Genomic DNA, 26,369 nt, shown 5'->3' with positions numbered 1-26,369 from the left:
AACATAATGTAACATACTATACATGATCCACATCACCACCAAAATCTAATTACTTGGTAGGCTGGTTGTTAAGCAAAGTAGGCGATTTTGTCAGGTATAAGTATGAGTAGAAGGTTCCAAGGGAAGGTAGGCTTGTTTGTCAGGTAGGAGACTGTTTGGTTACTAGGATAGGTGGTTAGGTAGGTTGGTAGACTAGTTTCTAGGGTAGGTACTATAGGCTTGTGTCTGGGGTTTAAGTGTCAGTTTGAAGTTAGGTTTGTAGACAGGAAGACTAATTCTCAGCATAGGTTGGTGGGTTTATTATAAAGAAGTCGTCCTGAGGATAGGTAAGTACTATAGGTTTTTCAATGGGAGGTTTGATTGCTCGGTAGGTTTGTAGATGTAAGGAATGGTTTATTGGGTAGGAAGAATGGTTTCTAAGGTCAGTAGGTGGCTTTTAGTGTAGTCACTCAGTAGTTGGGTTGGTTACTAACCTACTAGCATAGGAGAAGTGTAGGGTACTAGGCTAATTGGTGAGGCCAGAGGTCAGTTATGGAGGCTGGTTTATAGATGGGAATGCTGGTTTCTAGGGTAAATACGGCGGTTTGTATTGTTTAAGGAAGAACTCGTTGCCTGTGAAGTGGTTATGGTTCCTCGTGTGTGTGCTTAGTTTCTCATATTCAAGTGTTTTAAGTAGTCCAATTGGATTTATTATTTTACTCCAAGTTATTGTTGCGAGGGTGCTGGACCCTATCCCAGATGCATTTGGGCGGTAGGCGGGGTACACCCTGGACAAGTCGCCACCTCATCGCAGAGCCAACACAGATAGACAGACAACATTCACACTCACATTCACACACTACGGACCATTTAGTGTTGCCAATCAACCTATCCCCAGGTGCATGTCTTTGGAGGTGGGAGGAAGCCGGAGTACCCGGAGGGAACCCACGCAGTCACGGGGAGAACATGCAAACTCCACACAAAAAGAAACCTGAGTCTGGGGATCGAACCCAGGACCTTCTTATTGTGAGGCACACTCACTAACCCCTGTTTCACCGTGTTTAATATCGATATCAAAAAATATTTCGTGTCACAAAGTTATTACTTTAAAAGCCATTCATGGGACATAGCATTTTGTTCAAGTTTTATAGTGTCTAGTTAATTCTTATACAACATATTTCTGCTCAAACTCTTAATGGTTCTGTCCCGATACAGCATCAACATGTACATCAAAAAATACTTCTATCAAAATGTAAAAAAATAGAGCTAAAGTCATCATGTAGTGAGAAAAAGATTACACTTTGATATTATTAATGAACAAAAAAACTAATATTTGTCATTAGATATATGGATAACATTGATTTATAGCCTTTTTATTGGACCTTACAAGTGACATGATGGTATTGCATTCACACCTCACCCCAACTTTGTTTTACCTAACATAATCAATAATCGTGATTTCAATATTCATAAAATATAATCTTAATTATTATGTTGGCCATAATCGTGCAGCCTGATGTGTAAGATCTCAAATATGAACACTATTGTATCTATATGGTCAAAAAGTGCATTCATGTCTTATGGCCATCAGGTGCCATCTTCCAAAATTCTTACATTTGAGTTAGTTTGAGTTGAGTTTGAGTTTATTTGGAACATGCATGCATACAACATGACACATCACAATTTTCTGTTTCTCTATTCAACATGTTCGAAAAGGAGTAGGAAGAAGCATAGCTTATTTAATCCTACCCCTTTCCCTTTACATAGCAGTTGCTAAAACTTTTGTTCACTTCCTGTTCTCAATTTATTCACAATATACTCCATAAGTAATAACATTAACAATAAATAAATAACAATTAGTGAAGTAAGTTATATTTCATATGGTGACATAAATAAGATTATCTAGAAAATGAATGGATGGATGAAATAAATTCAGAATGTTTATCATGGTTCTTCTTCTTTGTACTTTGTAAACACTTTAAGTTTGAAGAGTTTCTTGAAGTGGGTTATATTAGTACATTGTTTGATTTCTTTGCTTAATCCATTCCATAATTTAATTCCACATTCCACTGTTATACTGAAGATTATAAGTGTATTTCGTGTGTACAAATGTTTTAAATTCAAATTTTTTCTAAGGTTATATTTCTCCTCTTTTGTTGAGAAGAATTGTTGTATATTCTTGGGCAGCAGATTACAGTTTGCTTTGTGTATAATTTTAGCTGTTTGCAAATTCACTATGTCGTAGAATTGCAGTATTTTTGATTCAATGAATAAATTGTTTGTCTGTTCTCTATATCCAACATTATGTATTATTCTAACTGATCTTTTTTGTAACACCATTAGTGAATGAAGGGTTGTTTTGTAGTTATTTCCCCATTTATCTGCACAATAACTCAGATATGGTAACACTAGTGAGCAGTAGAGAATACAAAGTGATTTTTGGTCTAGAACATGTTTTGCTTTATTCATTATTGATGTGTTTCTTGCCACTTTATGTTGTATATTTTTTATACGAGATGTCCAGTTTATTTTATCATCAATCATTATACCTAGAAATTTGGTTTCATTTACTCTTTCAATTTCGATTCCATCTATTTGTTTTTTTGTTTGATTTTCTCTTCTTCTGTTACCAAATAGCATTATTTTAGTCTTACTGAGATTTTTGTCAAACCATCTTTTGAATTTGTTAGTTTCTTCTGTTATTATTTGTATTATCTTCTGCGTGTTCTCTCCTGAACAAAACGCTGTTGTATCATCTGCAAATAATACTAACTTTAAATCTTTTGTAACTTTACAAATGTCATTTATATGTCATTTGGTTTTATTTGTTTATCTCAAGTCCATATAGTGCTATCTTACACAATTTCCAATTTTATTTCATATATTTGTTATATTTTTCTGTTAATAATATTTTTGTTGCTTTCATATGCACATTCAATTACTACCTGAGGTCCATGAAACAGTGTTTTGTCTACAATAATGTTTCTTCTACAAAGGAAATAATTTTGAATGTGTTGTTTGTATTTTTTTTAATTAAAACTTGCTTAAAAGATTTCTGTTACTTACGGCGGAGCAAGAAGACGACACCAAAACCAGGATCGGTTAAACAGGTTTATTAGAAAACGTTGATGAGTGTGTGGGAGATGTATGCTACTCTATGTGTTTGGTGTGAAACGATGTGCAGGATTAACAATGTAAATGTTACCAGTGTTTGTTGTAAGTGCGTGTTGGATGAATCTTTCGTCAGTCCAGAGAGGCAAGGCAAGAAGGCAGTCCATGGGCAAGCAACCGGTCGGGGGCTGGAGAGAAGCAATGAGGTTCGTGTCCAAGCAGGGATCGAGGATCGAGGGAGGCAGTCCAAAATCCAGAGAGGAGTCGAGGCACATAGCTCGATCACGGGGAACAGGAAAAACACTGCGGGGAACACAAAAGACATAAGACACGGGAACGCGGAAGTCACAAGGAGAGAGCAAGTACGCAGGAGGGGGAAGCCAGAGACGGGATGCTTACTACAAAGAGTGAACTACGTTCCGGCGCAGGATCCTCGGGTCCGCTGGTTTTTATACTGCTTGCCTTCATTAGTCCCAGGTGTGCAGATTGCTGAGTGCTTGCAGCTCTGCCGGCGTGCGGCCGCGATGCGGCCAAAGCGGGCAGGGGCGTGTCCTGGCGTGCTGCCAGCGGAGGCGCCGGTACAGCTTGCCGCAGATGGCATGCGGAATTGAGAACTTGCCATGACAATTTCATTATAAGTACTTTTTAAAAATGTTGAGCACGTTTAAAAGTGATAATGATAATCGTGATAATTTGGTTCACAATAACCGTGATAAGAAATGTTCCCTGGTTACTAGGTAGGTTAGAAGATGTAAAGTAGAAAAGCAAGTTTGTAGCAAGGAAGCCTTCTTCCTTGTAGTTTATAGATGCGAGGTGTAGTTTAAAAGCCTAACAATGGCCTGCAGCCCGGTTCCAAATAAAAACAAAGCAGTAATAGTTGTCCTAAAGAGGGCTGCTGCTACCTGGAAGTAAGTTATTCTTTCCCCATCATGTAATTCAATAAAAGCGAGTCCTCGGGGAGCTAGCAAAGCAGGAAAAGAGTAGAAGGCTGCCTACTACCGCTCAGGGCCATACAAGGGCATTTAACTAGCGCAGAGATTAACTACTGGAGTCCCACTGGTGGCCTGCATGTCCTGGTGTAGCGCCTCAGGGATGCAAGATAACAGCGAAAGGAGTCATGGAGGAGATGCTGATATATTGCTCTTCTTTTTTTTGTGTCTTTTTTTTTTTAAATAATGTGACCTCAACCTAAACTCTATGAGCTCAAACATGATCTCATTCTATACACAGTCAATTAACTTAATGTGTACAAGATGGGATTGCAAGGCGATGTCCAATATCATCATCCTTTCCAGCACTTTCTTTCATATTGCTGAGTCATCACTTTCCTCCCGCAGATGAGGTCAGCATTTAAATGAGCAAGCAAAAGGGTTGCCTAGTAAGGAATGAGACATAACATTAGGTACAGGATGATATCATAGAGACATTTTTTTTAATCAATATTACTAAAATATACTTTCATATTGTTTTACACATACAGTAGTAGTATTACTGTATTTTCCAGTCTATAAGCCGCTATTTTTTTCCACACTTTGAACCCTTATAACTTCTAAAACTGTCCAGCTAATTTATGGATTTTTCTTAGCTAATGGCCACAATATTTTGTATTCTAAAATTTTGTTTCCATGGAATACGACTGAGGCACTGAAAAGGTTTGTGCTACGGCGCCATCTTTTGGACAAGTTCACTGACTGAAGGTGCTGCAGGATGAAAATGTTTCGTTCCTTGAACCGGAAGTATTTGTCCATAGCGTTTAGGCTCCAAATGATTCTTCATTCATCACTTCAAGCAACATTTGTAAGTTTTACAACTAAAACAATTCATACTTACGAAACCGGATCATGTGTGATATCTGTAGGAGTGTTTTCATGCATATTTGTACGTGCTATCGTAATGAGATCAAGCGAGTGCCGTTAGCATTAGCTAATATGCAGAGGTGGGTAGTAACGCGCTACATTTACTCCGTTACATCTACTTGAGTAACTTTTGGGATAAATTGTACTTCTAAGAGTAGTTTTAATGCAACATACTTTTACTTTTACTTGAGTATATTTATAGAGAAGAAACGCTACTTTTACTCCACTACTTTTATCTACATTCAGCTCGCTACTCGCTACTAATTTTTATCGATCTGTTAATGCACGCTTTGTTTGTTTTGGTCTGTCAGACAGACCTTCATAGTGCCTGCGTTTCAACAAATACTGTCACTGGGGACGTTCACTCCGTTCCACCAATCAGATGCAGTCACTGGTGACGTTGGACCAATCAAACAGAGCCAGGGGTCACATGACCTGACTTAAACAAGTTGAAAAACTTATTGGGGTGTTACCATTTAGTGGTCAATTGTACGGAATATGTACTGTACTGCGCAATCTACTAATACAAGTTCCAATCAATCAATCAAAAGTGTGAAGGAAAAAAGACCAAGCCTGAAGACTGACTGCACAGTTCCTGTCTTCACAATAAAAGTGCCGCTCCATCGCGCCTGCGCTTTCAAAATAAGAGTCTCCGAAAGCCTGCGCAAACAAGCTAGCAAGCTACGGAGTTTGCCGCCAATGTATTTCTTGTAAAGTGTATAAAAACGAATATGGAAGCTGGACATATAAGATGCCAAAAACCAACCACTTTCATGTGGTATTAGACAGAAAGGAGGAACTTTTTTTCTCCTCCATTTGAAAACCTGGACGTTTGTCATCACTACTGTCTGATTCCAATCAATGCAAGTCATCAGAATCAGGTAATACACCAACTTATATTCTTGTCTTCATGAAAGAAAGGAATCTATATGTGTTAAACATGCATGTATATTCATTAAAACACTATTAACATGTAAACAAAAACGGCAAAAAAAATAAATATAAATTATATACTGTATATATCTATGTGTATATATATATATATATATATGTATATATGTGTGTGTGTGTGTGTGCGTGTGTATATATATATATATATATATATATATATATATATATATATATATATATATATATATGATATGTGTGTGTATGTTACTCATCAGTTACTCAGTACTTGAGTAGTTTTTTTACAACATACTTTTTACTTTTACTCAAGTAAATATTTGGGTGACTACTCCTTACTTTTACTTGAGTAAAAAATCTCTAAAGTAACAGTACTCTTACTTGAGTACAATTTCTGGCTACTCTACCCACCTCTGCTAATATGCTAACAGGTTTACAAGTATCTGTGTTGGTATTTATTATTAACTCACAATAGCATTCTTTTTGTATTGTTGCAGTTTCCTAAATTCACCAAAACGTCACCGTGGAGTTATGGAGTCTGTATAGCTGATTGGAGAGCTAGCTTCGGCAGCTAATGAGTTCATGGCGGTGTTTTGTTTGATCAGCTGTTTTACTGCCGTGTGACAGGCACCGTTTGGAAACAATTAAGATATGTACATAAACATTTAAAAAATTGCTCATACCAGTGCGGCTAATATTTGTAAAAATATTAATTTCTTCTAAAATTTGGTGGGTGCGGCTCAAATACCAGTGCTCTCTATAGCCTGGAAAATACGGTATGTATATTTTTATGTATTATTTATAGTTTGGTTTTTGCTGTGGTGGAAAGCAATTATTTTGTAACAATTTGTTTTACTGTATTTTATATTTTATTTTATTACTTTTAATTTGTTTCATTTTTTTTTACTTGTATTTAATAAATAATTGGAGTGCATAAACATGTTGATAATGCTAATTAAGCTATAAAAAAAATACTACAAGGCAGTGTTTCTCAAATAGTGGTCTGAGGGGGTCAGGTGAGGTAGTAGGGGGGATTCCCATTATTTGTGTCTAACATGGAGGTTATTATGCGTCTTAATTACGAAAGCTTTTTTTTTTTTTACACTGAATTTATGTAACTGAATTATTTGCCTTTGAATTTTGTGAACTGAAATGTTTGCCTTTGAATTTTGTGACCTAAATTTGCCAAATTATGCTGGCAATTGCATTGAGAAAAATATCCATCCATCCATCCATTTTCTACCGCTTATTCCCTTTGGGGTCGCGGGGGGCGCTGGAGCCTATCTCAGCTACAATCAGGCTGAAGGCTCTACACCCTGGACAAGTCGCCACCTCATCGCAGGGCCAACATAGATAGACAGACAACATTCACACTCACATCCACACACTAGGGCCAATTTAGTGTTGCCAATCAACTTATCTCCAGGTGCATGTCTTTGGAGGTGGGAGGAAGCCGGAGTACCCGGAGGGAACCCACGCAGTCACGGGGAGAACATGCAAACTCCACACAGAAAGATCCCGAGCCCGGGATTGAACCCAAGACTACTCAGGACCTTCGTATTGTGAGGCAGATGCACTAACCCCTCTGCCACCGTGAAGCCAGTGTTTTAAAATTAATTGTAAAAAAAGTATTGTATAAGAGTTATGTGTATGAAAATTCAGTGTATAAAAATTTACTGTAAAAAAAAATCAGTGCTGAAAAATTATATGAAAATTCAGTGTAAAAAATCTGTGTATAATAGTCCAGTGTAAAATCTGTGTATAATAGTCGAGTGTAAAAAAAAAAATCAGTGTATAAAAATTCAGTGTAAAAAAAAATCAGTGTTTCAAAATTCAGTGTCGAAAAATCCACTGCTTAAAAAAAGCAAGACTCACTTCCGGTAAATTAGGACCAAAGCAATCGATCCAGCCAATGAGGTGTCAAGTTTGAAGTCACGTGACACGGGTCCTGCAAAACAGCAATTAAGTGTCAACATAATTGAATGTAAAAAAATTCAGTTCACAAAATTCAAACACAAAAACTTCAGTTTCATAAATTCAGTGTCAAAAAAAAAGCGTTCCTAATAAAGAGACAAGTTAACCTTCATAGTCGACACTCATATCAGAAAAATATACAAGCCTGCAGCTAAGTGGCAGCAGTGCTCAATCTAATCAACACGCTTCTTGTTTTACACAGTAGAAGAAGTAAGTACACGTGAACACACGTGTGCAGTGCTAACAAACTGAGAGATGGAGAAGTTTGTGACAGAAATGAAAGGAACAAAGGAGTCAGAAAGGGGCAATTAAGTGACAGGAGTATGACAAAGTATACACCGCCTTTGGATTCACCGTAACAACGGTAGGAAATGAGGAAAAATCGTGTGTGTTTTATATGGAAGTAATATTGTGGCAAAATTATTTGCAAATGTGTATTATTATTAGCCTTTACTTAACCAGGTAAAATCCCATTGAGATCAAAGATCTCTTTTCCAAGGGAGACCTGGCCAAGAGGGCAGCAGCAAGGTTACATTAAAAACAGTAAACAAATACATAAAACATCACATTTACAACATTAAAACTTGCTCACATGACACATGTGCATACAGACAAGGTAGACTGCAATCCTTTCACAGAAGCTTTAAACTCATTCAACGTAACTAGGGTTTGAAGTTTAATGTTCGATTGTAGGTATCTCAGTTTGTGCACATGTAATCCAATTTGTGTGCACATTAGTGATGGGTTGATGAGGCGTCATGAAGCGTTTCGACACATTGCAAAACTGTATTGATACTGTGTCGATACTGTGTCACTAAATACTGACATCTGCTGGACATTAAAAATCCCTACAGGCAACCTATGGAACGACTCAACTGGCACTGATTTTATGACCTAGTTCAGTGGTTCTCAAATTTCAGTGGTTCTCAAATGGGGGTACGCGTACCCCTGGGGGTACTTGAAGGTATGCCAAGGGGTATGTGAGATTTTTTTTAAATATTCTAAAAATAACAATTCAGAAATCCTTTATAAATATATTTATTGAATAATACTTCAACAAAATATGAATGTAAGTTCATAAACTCAGTGAAGCACAAGCTCAGGTTTGTCACTAAAATGTCTGTCAAAAAGAACTGTGAAAAGAAATGCAACATTCAGTGTTGACAGCTAGATTTTTTGTGGACATGTTCCATAAATATTGATGTTAAAGATTTTTTTTTTTTGTGAAGAAATGTTTAGAATTAAGTTCATGAATCCAGATGGATCTCTAATACAATCCCCAAATGAGCAATATTTTGCACTGTTATACAATTTAATAAATCAGAAACTGATGACATAGTGCTGTATTTTACTTCTTTATCTTTTTTTTTTCCAACCAAAAATGCTTTCCTCTGATTAGGGGGTACTTGAATTAAAAAAAAATTCACAGGGGGTACATTGCTGAAAAAAGGTTGAGAACCACTGACCTAGTATATACAATAATATTAACCAAGTCATTGTATTTCATTTAGGATAATTTAATAACTTCATTTAAATAAAAATATATTATTTGTCTTTTTTAGATAGTCAATAAATTATATGAACATGTAGCATAACATGGAAATCTAAGAGAACGTGTTGTGAATGAGGATGCTTGTGGACCTGGAATTTTTTTTATTTTTTTTTACACATTTTTATTTAAAAAAAAAAGAGTTTTTCTAATGTATTCAATTTTAGACGCTTTCTTTTCTTAGTTATTATTTCCCCGGCTGTAGAAAAGACCCGCTCACAGGGCACAGAGGAGGCGTCAGTGCGACACAGTTCGCGTATCGGTCACGTGACCAAAACAGCTCATGATCGGTCACGTGACTTTCTAAAAGCGATACGCGCACCGACACAGGGTTTCGCTCTATGAGCTCGACGCATGCGCCGATGCATCGGTGTTGCCGGACCCATCACTAGTGCATATGTACTAATTTGCGTGTCTGTGTATTCAGATCCGCGTACGTGTGATTTAAATTGTCTGTCTGTCCTTAAACCAAAAAAAAAACTTTGATAAGCTGTCTACTTACACTTGACTTTTGTGTTAAATCTGCCGTGTAAGATTTGAGCGCGCACATCCAGATTTGTGAGCATGTAATACAACGTGTGCACGCACATTCAAGAGTGTGTACGTGTAATACAATCTGTGTGTGCGTATCTGAGGTGTGCCTATGTTTAACCAACCAAGGAAGACACTATGCAATTTAAACCAATTAGAGGCGTGTGAAAGAAAGACGCCAAGACCCACCTTAGGTTGTTTCTGATTGGTTTAATTTGCATAGTGTCTTCCAGGGTTGGTTAAATGTAGGGATGATGTTCGAAAACCGGTTCTCCCGATTGTTCGATAAGAAAATAACGATTCCATGGATTTGAATCCCTTTTTGAGAAACGGTTCCCGTTTGCAAAGCAACTATAGTAAAGAAAAAGATTTGATTCTTTATTCGAATCCCTGGGAACGAATCCCGTGTCACAGGAAATGTGGAACACAGTGTAAAAAAGTAACTAAAGTTGTGAATGAGGCAATGAATTGAATGCTTTTTTTCATAGTGTTGTTTACACGTATAGTATCTTTACATTAACATCTTCATGGAACTGAATTGTGAATTACTTTTTATTCTTATAGTTCTTCTTCTTATTTTTTTTTTTAATCCTTTTATTATTTTACTTATCACGCCATTCCCTCAATATACTTCAGAGTTGAAAATCAATAAATACCTCTATTGTATTCTTTATGCTATGAGATATGTTATAGTTTGAAATATGCAACTTCTTACATTTTAGCAGATTTGCACAAAGTATCCGTATCAGTTTGGTAATGTCAATACCAGCCTGAATATTACTCGGTATTGGATCGGAAAGAGAATCAGTGGTATCGCTCATCATTAGTAGTTGGAGGTTCTGTTATGAGACATACATTATGCTGTAATATGTATAATACATAAATACAACTTAATTTAACACTTGATTTGGGCCCAAAATGTTTAGAATATGCATTTAAAAAAAGGAAGAAAAAAAAAACTTTGTCGTAATGATAAAATCCGATTAAAAAACAGTGTCTATTACTGTTATTGTATTAATTTATATCCAAACGTCAAACTAGATCATTTAAATTTTTAAGCACAAGGTGAATATTTAAATAACAGCTCATTTCCACTGATTAGGAGTGGGAGCGACTCACCGCTAAACACTCTTAACGAAGAGAGCTGGTAAAGTGGGAATGGGGTATGAGTGGGTCGGATTAGTGTCTTCTTGTGCTGTAATAGGATTTGATTTATAGATTTTTTTTTTGGCCCCCTTCTCTTTTACATCTTCTTTGCAGAAAAAGATTTACCTCCTCACTTTTTGCTCCGGCATGATATTATCCTGCCTAAAATTTCTTGTAAGGAGATTTGGACAAAAAATATGTAGATTACCAAAAAAAAAAAAGACACAATCATAATACAAAAGGTGAAATTACGTCCACATGAATCTTAGCACAAGATTACAGACGCAAATTCATTGCAGATATTTGGCATTAGAAGTGTCAGGTCACAAAAGGAAAATCCTTGTTTGAAGATGAATAGCCCCTCCAGTCTTGCCATAACAACATTAAAGACGTCCAATTTTGGCCGTCTTGGTTGGAGTTTGGATGGAAAAAGTATAAGAGACTCAAGCCAAATGCGATCCCGAAAATCCTGAGCACCCTCTCGGGGAGAAAGACTGAGAAAATTGAGAGGAAAAAAAGATGAGCGATACCATTCAAATTTGCGTCCTCTTCTACGGATGTTTTCCTCGATATGCTTGAGGAAATACTGAAAGAGCACGAGGAAACACAGGCTATGCTGTTTATGAAAGAGGAAATGGAAGAGCAGGGAAGTCCAGAAACGGTGATTATTTTATATTTATTTTTTTGCTTATAATGTTAACCATATCAGTTTCAATTATATGGACCAGAGTGCCAAATCATGCAAGAAGTAAACAAAATAACAGTTTTGCATGTCTTTATTCACACCGTTTATGCAGTTCTGTGGATGATGTCGCACAAAGAGGGGGCAGCCTATTCAGTCTTGTGATGAAAAGGGGGCGTTCCATGTACAGTTAGTTATCTACAAATTATTCAAAAACTAAATCAAAGTATGGGAAATGACTGCTCGAATAATCTCCACGAGCAAAAATATATAAAGAGAACTTGTTAGTAAAATGCTTTGGGTCCTTTAAATATAAAATCTATAATTTTATAGATTTAAGCCATATCTGATCATATGTTTGTGAACCATGCCCCTGTGGTTTCATGCCCTTTTATGGGCAATAGGAAGATGTTGGCCTGCACTAACTAACTAGGACTATTTGCTACAGACTCTTAACGTACTTAAGGAAGACAAACTACTTTTTGGTGATGTCATGCTCCAAGTTAAGCACATATTTGCTCTGTGGCTATCGTCACACTTGAAGCATTAACTACTGTATGTAAGAGAGCTTAAAAAAAAGATCTTATTAAAATGGAATAATCACACTTTGCCTCAGGACTGGGTAAGGAAATACTTTAATGTTTTTCCTTTCTACATGCCTTAAAGCTGCAGAGCGTTATTAATGTTGACAGGAAATGGATCCCATGTGGTACCTTTTCATCCCAGCTGATTTACTGATCATACGCTCGCCTGCATCGCATTCCCACGCTTGGGGAAAAGTCCCAGAATATTCCATACATCAGATGTAAAACTGAAATAAGGTCAGACGGGTTGAGGCTTCAAGAAAGCGGAAGTTCTGCACAGGATTGGAGTTTTTGATGGAATTTTATAACCGTAAAAAGTATCGTGCCACCAGAAATTGTGTTGTACTGTCCTATTTGTTATATTTTGTTATCAGCATATGTATTATTGTTGTATTTGGCATTGTCATGTTTAATATAGACTCATTGCACTTAGTCACATATCATAAACTGTGTTGCATCATGGCAAATAGCACTAATACGTAAAAAAATAAAAATAAATGAATAAATAATGATAATTATAACAATAAGAATGTTAAATAATACATGTTAAAATGCAAACATTGAAATATTTTTAATTTGACAAAAAATATATTTAACAATTTTGGAATTTTTAATGAAAAAAATATTCTCTACATGCTGAACCAATTTTAAGTAAGGCAAACTACTGGTATTTTTATTCTTGTGTTCAAGCGTCCCACTCCGGCCTTCTTTTTTTGTTTGTTTTATTTTTAATGAATTGCTTGTGGTGCCGCCAGATCGTTACGTCTCACGTGTGGGTCCTCGCAGGTTGTCCTATCGAGCCGATAAAGCAACATAATGAAAACCGCCAGCTCTCCAGTTCAATCTCAATGTCCTCTGTGGACATTTGCCTTTTCCTCATAAGTAGCGTCCTTGTAAGACTGATGCGATGGTGTGTGTGCGTGTGTGTTCCAAAATGAGGCAATTAGCCATGACCACTGTGTGAAAACAGTAAAGCAGCCGTGAAAGGCAAAGAAAAAGTCCCACGTTTCTCGCGTCAATGTGGAAAAAGTGAGGCCATGTGGTTACTGTACTAACAACATGACATCATCGCATAATAAAAGTCACAGGAACCACAAACTGTGTGAAGAAGCAATAAAACTATTCTTTTTAATGCAGAAAAGCACTACATTCTGTCATTTTACAGCATAAGGTCATTAAAATCAAAGTAAGGTGATTAAAATAAGTGTCCTGACCTTTAATAAGACAGCAACAATTAGCATCAGTCGCTGCAGGAAAATCCGGGGGAAATGGCATGAACGTTGACCTTTGCTACTTTTTTAATTGAAAACAGAAATGTGCTTTGCTTTGTTGTCTATTGCATTTAGCATAGTAACATTGTAACATGTTGTTTATCCTCCTTGCATTTAACATGGTTATATTTTTCCGTGGTAGCAATGTAACATTTATGATTGTCTGATTTTAGGAGTGTATTGTTCGGTTTTGTTTTATTTTGGCATGTCGTGTTGTCATAGTTTAGCATCATAGCATTGAGTGTCATCATATTTTAGCAGCGCAGCATTTAGTATTGTTGCGTCTTAGCATTCTGGCGTTAGCATGTTAGCATTTAGTAATTGTCACATCTTAGTGTTTAGTTTTGTTTTATTTTGGCATTATAACATTTAGCGTTGTCATATTTTAGCACCCTAGCATTAACTGCCATTGTATTTTAGCTCCATAGCATTTAGCATTGTCTATTAGCCTTGTACCGTTTGTAGTCATATTTCAGCTTTCTAGCATTTTAGTTTAGCATTTTAGCATCAAGTATTGTCACATTGAGTTTTGCATCATAGCGTTTAGTATTGTCACGCTTCAGCCTTTCATTTAGCGTTTCACATTGTTGCATTTAGCATTGTAGCTATTCGTATGTTCATGGTTAGCATTGTAGCATTTATTGTTGTCGTATTTCAGCTAATTATAGCTTCTTATCATTTGTTAATGATTTATTTTAGCGTCATATCATTTAATATTGTTACATTTTAGATTTGTGGCATGCTCTATCGATGCTGAGCATTATAGCTGCTTGTCATATCTGCCATTGTCGCTTTTAGCCTCATAGCATTTAGTGTTGTCATATTTAGCAGCGTGGGATTTAGTACTGTCAGTTTAGCTTTATAGCGTTTAACATATTTGTCATATTGTACGATTGTAGCATTTATTATTGTCGTACTTAAAATTGTGCTATTTAGTATTGTGGCAGGTGAAGGAATATAAGTTTGCCGTTTCAACTGGCTAGAAATCAAATAGATTAAATAAATCAATATTTTAAGATGTCTACTGGGGGAGAGGCATGGTGCTGGTATCATATCATTGAATTCAGCGTTGTCATTTAGAATCTTAGAATTTGATTTGGTTGTATTTTACAATAGTAGCATCATCATACTTTTTTGCATTGTCGCATTTGTGTAAAAATAAGTTAACGTCATTGTCAAATGGTGCTTTGTTGTTTTTAGTCTTGCAGCATTTAGTGCGTCATGTTTCAACATTTGATACGTCCGATTTTAGCATCGTAGCATTCAGTGTTGTCACACAGCAGCACGCCGTTCAGCATTGTCACATGTGAGCATTTATTAATGTCATATTTTAGCATTGAAGCTTAGAGCATCATATTGTAGCCTTGTGATATTTAGTATTGTACATTTTAGAATGGCAAAGTTAGCGTTAAGAGTCATGGATTTTTAGCAACACAACAATGTACCTATGTTGTTAAAATCAAATTACAGTACTTATAATCTGTTCCTGAATCAAACTGTTGCTATTGTACAACGTTTAGGTGTAGGACTTCAGCATTAAAGAGGTCATATTATGATTATTTTGTTCTACATTTAAAACACTCCCTTGTGGTCTACAAAACATGTAATGGTGGTTCTTCGATTTAGATTTTGCATAGGTTTTGTTTTACAGACCATCTTCAAGGCGCTTTCTAACCTTCTCTTCAGGATGCACCGTTTTGTGGGCGGTCTTATTTACGATGCTGCCTTGGACGCATCTACACCCCGTCAGCCATGTTGTAGTTTTTAACACTTTCATGTGGAGTCTACTGACAGATATGCGTTAGAGATATAAGTTGTTTTGTATTAGAAATGAGACCAGCAGAAGACTTTGGCATCCATGTGCATGTACGAGTCAGTCTGCCCCAAAAAGAGGATAGAGAGAAAGGAGCTTAATTGACTACAACTTTGGACTACAACTGGATAAAAATGGCGGACTCACGGAAAGATGTGCTGTTAAACCGCTTCCATGTCTAAGGACATCCACTGATGTAACTAAGGCAAAATATGTCATTAAAGTTTCAAATTCCAAAGCCTCTTTTGGCGTAAGTTTGGAAGAAGGCAAGATTGTTTTAGAAATATCTGTAACGTGGTCGTGGCATGACGATGTCGGGGGTCGTCCTTCCAGGAAGCAGCTGGCAGGTAAGACTATGATTTATTCTCATTAATCATTCAAAAGAAATACAAAAACGAACAGAACAGGCGTGCATATAGCACTGGAAGCTAACGAGATAGCTCACGAGGAGTGCTAAGGCGGGACTTCGTGCAAGACAAATACAGGAAACCAGAAATCCTCAAATGTCACAGTTGCGTTAAGCAAACAAAAAGGCAGGACTAAATAGCTCTCTGATTAGTGCCCAGGAACAGGTGAGCGTCCCGAACACTAATCAGAGGCAGGTGACACGAATAAATAACCATGGCAACCAAGGAGACATAAAACAGGGATGCTGAAACAGAACTAAGCCAACAAGTGACATAAAACGTAAACAAACTATGATCCGGGCAACGGATCATAGCAATATCTCCACCATTCCTACCGGTACATGGTTTATTTAAAATTTTCGGGACTTATGGGGATCCCAAATACACATAAACAGGTACCAACAGGCAAGAAAAGTGGATTTTGCATAAGAGGTCCTATTTAGGCTTTTTAGCATTTAGTATCGTCATATGGCATTCTTATGTGGTTTCCGTCATACTATGCCGTTTAGTCATGCGCTCAACCAGGGAAGTTTGGCGATCTCTTTCCTGAACGTGGTGTTTCTCAAGCATCTCTGTCGCTCTTTCCGGCAATTTCTTTTCGAGCGAGGGTTGTGCAATTATGTTCTCTTAGGAATAAAATAAAATAAATCAAAAGGGTTGAAATAAATGGCTGGGTAACATCTGCTGTGAAATGGTGCTAATTGCCAATTGATTTGATGCAGGAGCATGCACGTATCTGCAATGCAGAGGCGCCTCTCACTCTGATTATCCATTGTTTACTTTGTGGTGAGGTGATGGAAAAGCTGAAGGGACTCCAAATTGGGTGCCCTCTTGCAACAACAAAAAAAAAAAAGGCTAAAATTAGACATCATTACGGCAGCTCCTTTAGGTAGATTGCTGAGGCAAAGCTGGGAGGAAAAATGCACACTCCATGCACAGAAACAGTGATTAAGCTGCCTTTTCATTGAGGGATCTTCATCACAGTGCAACATAGAAACTTGGTCACCTTTTCACTTTACAAAAAAATACTTTTTTATCAGCAAACTTGCAAAAAAATAAATGTTTCCCGAGGTCACACATCCCCCTGGCATGCTAACTGAGATGATGATAACTGCGATGGGTCTTAACGCAATGATACTAATTGAAACCTATCCATCCATCCATCCATTTTCTACCGCTTATTCCAACCTATCCCCAGGTGCATGTCTTTGGAGGTGAGAAACAATATACCAATTATTAATTTAGAGCTTGACTTATTTTTACACTGTTTAAGTTGGCTGTACATATAGGGCTTGACCTCGGAACTGACTTATTGTTTTTGTTATGGAAATGTTGAATGAATAAGTCCTGTTAAACTGTTGAATGTTGAACGTGGACTGTTTTTGGGGAAGTGACCTCATTGCCTGGATTCATTCGCTGTTTCCACAAGCCCTTGAAACATTCTGGGGAAAATGTGTGCATGACTTAAAATCTCAGTCAGTACATAGGGTTGTCATGCTCATAAAATGTGTTTTTCACCTTGATTTTAGGTATTTAAATCTTTTTTTTTTTTTGCAGTTTCACATGCTGGTTATTCCTCTGTGGTGACGTCTGACTTTGTGACAAAGGGTTGTACTTGTGGCTCGTTGTCTTAATCTTTCTCTTTCTCTCGGGCTTGGACAGGCGCTGACAGCTGTTCCTATTTTCCTTGTCTCGTTAATGTCAACGAATGGTCCATGATGGTATCAGTCCAGCTTTAGTCTTCGGACAAAAAGAAGCAGTTGTTTGTCTCAGTCTTTGGCCCATGTGTTGACATTATTATATAGTAACTGATTTATAATTCTTGACCTTTTAAGTGAGTATTTGGACTAAAGTAAATGGACTATTTGGATGAAATTGACTGTATGGGCTTCATAGACTAAGGGCCTGATTTACTAAGATACAAATGCCACGTGCTAAACAGCGCGCAAGAGCTATTGTAATAGTAGCGTGTACTATTAGTGGGCGTGTTACTAACACTACACGTGCAATTGTAAAGTGGTGCAGACTGCCTTATTTAAATGCGTATTTTGTGTGTACTATACAGGACATCACCACAGAGACACTTTCATTTACTGCACATTCGTGTTATCATGCTGCCAATTGTGGTGTTTTGTTAAAGGGGAAGTGCACTTTTTTTTTGAATGTTGCCTATCGTTCACAATCATTATGAAAGAGATGACAATGGATGGAGTTTTTTTATGCATTCTAACTTATAAATAAACGGAAATAAAAGTCTGCTTACAGCGGAGCCAATGGGAGGTTTTCTATTCTGCCCATGAAACCCAATACATAATCATTAAAAAAGCGCCAACAATACTCCATTTACATTTGCGTGATTTGAATGTTAACCAAGTAATAGTGATATTGTTATTGTAAGCTCTAACGCAGACAAACTATTCATAGCAGCGCTGTGATAACAAGCTTGTAAACAATTTCGACATGATCGACTACCAAGGCGTTTCCTCGCTTCCTTGCTCCTTGAAAGTTTATTGTAGGTCATAAATCATGCCTCTCAACTTGATAGTAGAGGGATGAGGACGTATTTCGACAAGTCGGTACACTTTGACACCCGGAAATGGCGAGAACGACACAAAAAAACGCTTAACTCGCCCTGACCCCGTTTTTTGTGAGGATTATGGTCATTCTTCTTCTAAATGTGAACATCTGAACATCCTAGCATTCGGCGTCCTAATTACAACAGACATTGTACAGTAAGTGATGTTTTTTTATGCGTGTTAGCTCTCATGAAGTCAGTGAGTAATAATCAGTGATGAAGTAAAAAAAAGATAAAGCAAACATTGTGTTTTAAATTAATGCGTCAGGGACGGCGTGGCGCAGTGGGAGAGTGGCCGTGCGCAACCCGAGGGTCCCTGGTTCAATCCCCACCTAGTACCAACCTCGTCATGTCCGTTGTGTCCTGAGCAAGACACTTCACCCTTGCTCCTGATGGGTGCTGGTTAGCGCCTTGCATGGCAGCTCCCTCCATCAGTGTGTGAATGTGTGTGTGAATGGGTAAATGTGGAAGTAGTGTCAAAGCGCTTTGAGTACCTTGAAGGTAGAAAAGCGCTATACAAGTACAACCCATTTATCATTTATTTATGCTTAAAATAATCAAAATATGTAAATAAAAAATGTTATCCAATTTTGGCGTTAACGCACTTTTTGTGTCTTTTTACGCATTGAAATCAGAAAGGACGCGTATTTCCGGAATCCGTGTGTCCCGTGGGCGCTGATTTTTAGAAAAAAAATTCACCGCCGGGTTTGCTTTATCGCTTTCCACCGGTGTTTTTTTTTAATATATTTGCCGGTCAAATGATTAATTATTGGCCGACTTCAAAGTAATGCACTTTCCGGTACAATTTCTTAAATTTTGATTCACCGAAAGCTTTATCGATCACAAATACTGCATTTCCGGTATTAGGACTCCCGCGTGTTATTGTTTTTGTCATGGCGAGCAATAAACCCAAGAAGCGAAGCTTCAACGAAAAGTGCATCAGGAGCCACTTTTCAGCAAATGGCTCACTTATGACGATGGAAAGATGTTTTGCACGCCATGTAAACGGGCTAATAAAAATAACATCTTTACGACCGGGTGCACTGATTTTCAAAGATCCAGCCTCACCGGGCACCAAGAAACATCATGTTACACCTTTCCTTGCCCACTCACTAACATAGTCACTCACCACAAATACCGCCATTCTTAAAGGGGAACACACAGCTTATGGCCATCACGAAGCCAGAGATGAAATGCTAGAGGCATTGAGTGCCACTGTATTAAATGACATTGAAACTAACTTGCCAAATTCTAAGTTTGTTGGCATTATTTGCCATGAAAGTGTAGATGTGGCGGTTTTTAAACGACTGATGATCTACATATAGGTGAGAATAATCAAGTAAATTTGTCATATGCATGTATGCACACCATTATCATCATTTCATGACCGAAGCAAAAAACTTTTTACACTTTTATACTGTAATAAATACACCTACAACTTATTAAATGAAAATATAGAAAAAACTACCGGCAGCTGTAAAGTTTAGATCCATGAAGGAAAGAAGAAAGTGAATTCATGTTTAGAACTGAATACATTTACATATGTATAAAAATGTATTTTCTTTTAATGAATGAACATTTATGACAACCTTTTTCCAAAACACAATATAGAATGTGAGATACAACAGGATAATGTATACATTTATCATTTGTTTTCAAAAGGGTTACAAAAAAGTGGGACCCCAAACATTTACTGTGGCACCCCATTTTTATGACTTGATGGGGTTCCTGGGATCCCATTTTGAAAATTCCTAGCGCCAACAATGTTATCATAAATGTGCCTGTTACTACATTACATATATACTTACATCATGTATATGAAACCTCAATTGAGATGTTTAGATGGATTTTTTTTTGGCTTGAAAGGCGGAAAAGAGCGGCTCCCATAAGCTCCATTGTAAGCAGACTTTCGATCGCATAGGCAAAATTCCAAAAAAGTACAGTTCCCCTTTAAATTTTAAACAAGCAGTCGTGCTTTTTATTTTGTTGTACAGCCTAAGGTGCGCTCAGTGGGGGGGAGGCTGCACTGACTCCGCTCAAGACACAAAACTTTTTTTTTTATCATACAAAAAATATGTTTATAATATATATTCTGTGTGAAGAATATGAACATCATTTAAAAATTACGACAACAAAATGTATCAATTGATTTTTTTTTTTTAACCAGCCCCTTAAGAACTCTGGCCGCTAAAAAAAAATAAAAAATGATGTTGCTGAGTAGACTGTCTAATATTTTTTATTTTTGACCGTCCAAAATGTTGACACACACATGCAGGGCTGGCTATCCTAACAGGCAACCATCCTGAGGTGCCATTTGTTGGAGGGAGCGCCAAACAGCAGAATGTAAGAAAATATAAGTACATATATTTTTATTTATAATAAAAATAGGTAAATAAAAATGTATGTATATTGCGCACTCTGTACAATTAATTTAAACGTTTTCTTTAAAAAAAAAAAAAAAAAAATTTGACCTATGACGTACTGCCACCTTCGCCATGAACCTGACTGATATACTGCTGCTACTGCACGTGGAAAAGGGGGACATCAGAGTTATCTGGCGTGGCCTATAAAGCGAAGGAAGGAGGAGGAGTAAATACAAGCTAGAAGCAGAGGTATGTATGTGCATTTAGCTAATTCATCTTTAGCGTTAGCATCATGACTTGTCTTATATGGGCTAACAGCAACAGGCTGCTGTTGCTTGTATTCCTATTGAGGGACGGGCGAGAGTAGTTTGCATATGTTAGCTATAAGCTCAATTGGGTACACTGCTTAAGTAAATAAATAGAAGGTAACTTTGCACTAAAGCAAAACATCCAGTAGGGTGAAAAGTTGGGAACCCAAACTTAAACTGTATTTCATGTAAGCTCGGCTATTGGCTCATTTGCCTGCAATGTAAGCTACTATTGAAACTAAATAATGGATGCTATTTAAAGTTAAAGTACCACTGATAGTCACACACACACACACACACATACACACACACACACACACACACACACACACACACACACACACACACACACACACACACACACACACACACACACTAGGTGTGGTGAAATTACTCTCTGCGTTTGACCCATCACCTTTTCCACCCCCTGGGAGGTGAGGGAAGCAGTGAGCAGCATCGGTGGCCGTGCTCGGGAATTATTTTGGTGATTTAACCCCCAATTCCAACCCTTGATGCTGAGTGCCAAGCAGGGAGGTAATGGGTCCCATTTTTATAGTCTTTGGTATGACTCAGCCGGGGTTTGAACTCACAACCTACCGATCTCAGGGCGGACACTCTTGCGATGATCTGCGTTGAGGTGACAACTTGTCCAGGGTGTACCTCGCCTTTCGCCCGAATGCAGCTGGGATAGGCTCCAGCTATGGCTGGGCGATATGGCCTTTTATTAATATCTCGATATTTTTAGGCCTTGTCAGGATACAGGATATAAATCTCGATATTTTGCCTTAGCCTTGAATGAACACTTGATGCATATAATCACAACAGTATGATGATTTAACGTGTCTACATTAAAACATTCTTGTTCATACTGCATTAATATATGCTAATTTTAAACTTTCATGCAGAGAGGAAAATCACAACTAAGTCAATTTACCAAAACTGTATTTATTAAACAGTTTTTAAGCAGTGGCACAAACATTCACGCAATTTCAAAACAGAAAGTGCAAGATTGTCAGAGACATTTTAAAACAATCTATTAGTGCACTTTTGTGCATGATGTCACTAAGATGACATATTAAACAACACTAAATTAAAGTGCACTTTTTGTACATAACGCCACTACAATAGTTAAAAACAGATAAAGTGCACTTTTGTGCATGATGTCACACAAGATATTTCAAAAAGTGTAAAATAAAAATTAGCTGCATAATAGGATATCAAATAGTGTACGTCCTTCGCTATGTGGTAGGTTCGCCCAGCCCTAGTTACAGCTAACCCCGCGACCCCGAGAGGGACAAGCTCTAGAAAATAGATGGATATTTGCAATGATCTCGATGCAATCAGAGAATATTTACAGCCCCAGCAGGCACATGGAGCGGCTGCTACAGAGCAGGAAGTGGCACTGTGTGTTCACCTGAGCGTCCTGTGAAGAAACATAAACGTTTTTTCAGTCTTGGAATATGATTGCAGGGCAATTTCTTGCCATTATCTATGATCTGTTTATCAATAAATACAATATGAATGTAATATTTTCATCATATTAGAAAAAATAATTCACAATGCATGCAGAGATGACATTTGTGCCATTTTGTGTTTTACACGACATCTGTTCAGACAACACGCAGCAGCACATTTGCTCCTGAGAGACACTCATGTAGATCCAGGTGAGTGCTATTTGTAACAGACTGTACTAACAATCCTTTTTCAATCAAAAAGTATTCAACATTTTTGTACAACGGTAAAAAAATCTATTTTATTTTATTTTATTTTATTTTATTATTATTTTTTGGTAAAAAATCTAAATCAATATTAGACTATTTTTTGCCACTATCAATTTTAAATACTCTCAAGCAATTCTGGGCTATTCATCTGAAATATTTGTTTTACTCTGGCTGCATAAAATGAGTATTTAAATGTATTTCATTACTAATAATTATTAATTAATATTTATCATGGATATTAGATTGCATATTCATACTAATGTAGCTTTTAGTGCTGTGTATGGATTTTTTTTTTTTACCAATAGATAAGTATAGTTACTATAACTCAATTACTGGAATAGGAAATAAGAGATTCCACTGTGCATACAGTCGTGGTCAAAAATGTTCATACACTTGTAAAGAACATAATGTCTTGGCTGTCTTGAGTTTCGAATAATTTCAACAACTCTTATTTTTTTGTGATAGAGTGATTGGAGCACAGTTGAATATGCTACAAAGACGACATTTTTGATGTTCAAACTGATAAACATTTTTTTTTTTGCAAATAATCATTAACTTTGGAATTTGATGCCAGCAACACGTGACTAAATAGTTGGTAAAGGTGGCAATAAATACTGATAAGGTTGAGGAATGCTCATAAAACACTTATTTGGAACATCCCACAGGTGTGCAGGCTAATTGGGAACAGGTGGGTGTCATGATTGGGTATAAAAACAGCTTCCCAAAAAATGCTCAGTCTTTCACAAGAACGGATGGGGCGAGGTACACCCCTTTGTCCACAACTGCGTGAGCAAATAGTCAAACAGTTTAAGAACAACGTTTCTCAAAGTGCAATTGCAAGAAGTTTAGGGATTTCAACATCTACGGAAATACGGTACACACATTATTTATACTTTGCTTATGTACTTTTGATATATAATTACACTAAAACCGAGTCAAAATTGAAAATGTTGGTGTTGTAATTTAACTAAAATTGTCATTATTGATACATCAACATCTATATTTAAAAGTTGGTGTGTCTATGTGTTTAATTTTCTTACAGGATAATGAAGAAGTAGTAGCAGACTCAATTTTACAATCCAACAACCCAAAGACACAACCTCAAGTTCAACAGATGCCTGTGAATCTATCAAAGCTGCCCGCATTGAAGCTGCTGACACCATTTGACTGATACAGTAAGAACTGAATTATTAACTTAATGTCCTTTAAAACTGACTTAAGAACAGTTTTGCAAAATAGTTGTATTTATAAACAGAGAACGTTGATGTCTAACGTTGGATTCACCTTGTTGGTTGGGAAATTACCAAATATCAATGGTCAAATCAACGTCACAACCTGACATTGAATAAACGTCAAAAAGCATGTTAAGTGGAAGTTGCTCAAAGTCAGGACCTAATTCGAGTATTCAAAGTTGTTTCGGCGTCTTGTGCCTGCTGGGTTATTTGTATTTTACTTTGTTAAATGTTTGGCTATATTTAGTGTGTATATATATATATATGTATATGTATTTATGTATATGTGTGTGTGTGTGTGTGTGTGTGTGTGTGTGTGTGTGTGTGTGTGTGTGTGTGTGTGTGTGTGTGTGTGTGTGTGTGTGTGTGTGTGTGTGTGTGTGTGTGTGTGTGTGTGTGATTAATTATAATTAGAGAAAGAAACCTATCCAAACATGTCTTTATTGTTCGCTATCTGTTCTGTCGTACACGAGTCGCAGATATTCTTTTTGTATTTGTATTATGCTTGAAAAGCATTTGTCCTTAAACGTTCATTAGTGTTCTAACACAGTGGTTTTCAAGCCTTTTCACCAATTACCACCTCAGAAAAATCATCGCTCTCCAAGTACTCCTATAACGACCAACATTAAATACAGTAGCGTAGCAGGCCTAAATACACATTTAAAAACAAGGCAGAGGTTTTATTTAACAAGTATATTTAATATTTTTGGCTACTGTAACATTGCACATAATTTGAACTTTAGCATTTTGAATATAGGAAAATAAAGCACAGTACTTTAATAAAGTGATTATTTTGCGTACCACTAGATGGAGTTCGCGTACCACTAGTAGTACACATTCTACAGTTTGAGAATCTCTGTTGTAATTTTCCAGGTAGCCACTGAAAAACCACCTGTGGATGCCAGGGACTCGCTACAATAAAAAAAAACCCTATCAATATTGCTGATAATAACAAATTGTTACTGTAATGTATTATTAGTCCATCTACCAGGGGCTCAGCCTCCCCTGTCTTCAAAAACGAGTGAAGGCTCTATTTCGAAAACTAATGAGGGTCCTTGAATGCACCAAAGTTATGTGCAATGAGATGCTTTGGTTAAATTTAACTTTCCCCTCGTGGTGCATTTAAGATGTAAATGAATATCAGAATTGTAATTGTTGTCCTAAGGAGGAACTGGTTTATAAACTAAATATACTTAATGGTCTAAATAGACTGTGGTCTTTAGGCTAGAACCAGCATAGATGATGATGATAGCGATAGTGTATGAACTCTCGCTCACCTTCTGGCATGCGCTAAAAACCTATACTCCTCACGAGCTGGTTCAGATAGCGCACACACTCACACGTGTGCACACACACACAGTGTTCGACGGCTCCCGTGGATCCGCTAGAATTGGTAATGACGCGATCCATCTCCAAGCCATTTCCAATTCAGCTGTGGGGAAATGAGATAGGATGGTAATGGAATCTCATTGATCTGACTTTACTCTCATGTTTATGCTCCATAAGTGTGGAAGTCATTTCTAATCTTCTTTTTACACACTGGACAATTTTTCATACCTTTTTACTTTTTGCATGAATGTATGAAATGTTGCACTGGTTTTAAACACATACTAGTCAAAGATTCTCTATGTGCTCTGCTGCAGCATCCGTCATGAAAGTCATCATTGTTCATCATTTCTAATTGTAAAATCTACACTTTGAAGATCATGCACACACACATACCTATGCAGACAGTCCCTTCTACTTCATATTCCATGCGAGTACCACGGGGCAATATGGCCGTCCGTTACATCACAAAGCCTCAAGCCAAGTGTGAAATGAACTGATGTGATGACATGTCGAGATGGCCGCGCATACACGACGAGTAACCGACGTTCCTCAAGCGGTGACAAATGTGTGGGTTGTGTTTCTCAGCACGCTGCAGAAAAAGTGCAAGTTGTGGCTTCAAGTCTACGTCTCTATTGAAAATGCATTTGCTGCTGCTCATACAGTCGCTACAGTACAAGTAGCATGATGATATTTACTGGACATAAGTAAGCAACTGTTTCTTAACGATAGGGCCTGCTGGACCCATTGTTGGGCCGCAAACGCCCCTTAGAGGGCCGCCAAAAAAATTAATGTTTCTCAGCTTTGGTCCGTGTGGGCCGCGGAACTCAGTTGTAATACACTTTTCTACGACTTGTGACAGTAATGACAATATCAAACCAGAGTCATGTATGAAGTAAGTAGGGCCAACTAAACAGGCGCCATTTTTGCAACCAAGGACGTGTGCGGCTGTGCCCGGATGCATGCAATTGTTGTCATTTTGACGTTAGTTTTTATGACCAAATTAACCAAATTGATGTGTCTATATATAGTTCC

The 26,369-nt window shown here is 37.3% G+C and overlaps 1 protein-coding gene across 6 annotated transcripts in view; it reads left to right on the top strand.

Moving 5' to 3' along the window:
* Positions 1-4,805: 4,805 nt before the first annotated feature.
* adgra3 (adhesion G protein-coupled receptor A3) overlaps positions 4,806-26,369 on the top strand; it is a 200,043-nt gene continuing 178,479 nt past the window's right edge. The window contains exons 1-3 of one of the 6 annotated variants that reach the window (XM_061960320.2): positions 8,006-8,190; positions 22,670-22,719; positions 23,819-23,951. The gene's annotated coding sequence lies outside the window, so the exon portion shown is untranslated. Of the gene's footprint in view, positions 4,888-8,005; positions 8,191-20,874; positions 20,997-22,669; positions 22,720-23,818; positions 23,952-26,369 lie in introns of those variants that run through there. The other 5 variants (XM_061960321.2, XM_061960319.2, XM_061960325.2 and 2 more) reach the window with 5 other exon arrangements.

The sequence above is a fragment of the Nerophis lumbriciformis genome, linkage group LG05 (genome assembly GCF_033978685.3).
Source record: "Nerophis lumbriciformis linkage group LG05, RoL_Nlum_v2.1, whole genome shotgun sequence".
Lineage (NCBI taxonomy): Eukaryota > Metazoa > Chordata > Actinopteri > Syngnathiformes > Syngnathidae > Nerophis > Nerophis lumbriciformis.
The sequence above is the reverse complement of the archived record's forward strand: the minus strand, read 5'-3'. Positions and strand labels throughout refer to the sequence as shown.